The following is a 1246-nucleotide window of genomic DNA, read 5'->3' on the forward strand; positions in this document are numbered from 1 at the left end:
CCGACATGAAGTTCAAAAAATATAAATTACATTGAGTTAGCACATAACTTAAGAAGCAATGAAATCGTGAGCATGCACTACGCAGAAGTAAATGAGCATACAAATGTCAAAGTACAAGTGGGAAACAACAATTACATACGGTATATGACGTATAAACCACATACAAAATGGAGAAACCTACTAAACGATATCTAAAAAAACAGAGTTGCCAACACCATACGCTCGCTTCATATTGTACACTTCATAAAGACAATATTTTGGTTAGACCCCTCATTTAGGAGTGAGATTTATGTGTATGTGTGTCACTGTGCATGGATGAACGCGCTTAGGGTCTAAGTTATAAAAGGCTATATAGCCTACTGTACTGCCAAAGTGAACATTCGTTTACGCCTGTACAAACCATCTACTCACAACTGTGTTAAGAAGTTTGTAGACTACCCTATTTGCGATACAAGCTATCCATAATTAAACAAGAAGCGGTGCCAAGGCACAGCAAACCTGTCCCCGGCAGTCATTTTAGTCATTCATTCATTGCCAGACGCCATGTATCCCAAACGGGGTGGACAAGGGCTTAGAGTTAATTGTTTTACAGGGAGGGGCACTAATCCTCCACCAACCCCACTTGACACGTAGGGAGAACGCCAACAGCATCTGGTGTTCCCAGGCGGTCACCCATCCAAGTACTAACCAGACCCAACGTTGCTTAACTTCGCTGATCGGACGGGAAGCGGTGTACTCAACGTGGTATGGCCGTCATTTTAGTGCTGACATATAAACGCAACAGGCTATCTAGTCAAAGATGTCACGTATGAAATTTGGAGTAAATCAGGTGAAAGTTGACGATTTTTTGCCCATTTCAATTTTAAGGTCCGACCCACCTAACGTTGACCCCCCCCTAGCGCTAACTGGGGGATGACCCCCCTGATGTAATGCGGCATGTTATAGGATGCAGATTTAAAATATGCACCTTCAGCTCTTGGTTTCACGTTGATAAGATGAATGTTAGAGTTATGGCGAAAAAACGGTTTTTACCCGTCCCCATTTTTTTTCAATTTTTTGGCCCTACAGCCTGGTCCTTGGCCCAGTTTGGCCCCAAATTTAATCAGGTGATCACCAGGTCATAGATGCCTGCAGTTTTAGTCAAAATCGCACCAACAGTTAAATCGCACCAGTAGTCAAAATCGGACCAATAGTTAAAGTAATTAAAGTTGTTAACTGACAGACAGACAGACAAACAAATAGACAA

General features: G+C 42.3%; 1 non-coding gene across 1 annotated transcript; it reads right to left on the reverse strand.

Moving 5' to 3' along the window:
* Window positions 1-639: 639 nt before the first annotated feature.
* On the reverse strand, window positions 640-758 carry LOC145405337 (5S ribosomal RNA). The gene has a single exon (XR_013898335.1). It is a non-coding gene; the product is annotated as a 5S ribosomal RNA (ribosomal RNA).
* Window positions 759-1246: the final 488 nt, after the last annotated feature.

The sequence above is a fragment of the Coenobita brevimanus genome, chromosome 7 (assembly GCF_032717465.1).
Source record: "Coenobita brevimanus isolate Jiangsu-jjx chromosome 7, ASM3271746v2, whole genome shotgun sequence".
NCBI lineage: Eukaryota > Metazoa > Arthropoda > Malacostraca > Decapoda > Coenobitidae > Coenobita > Coenobita brevimanus.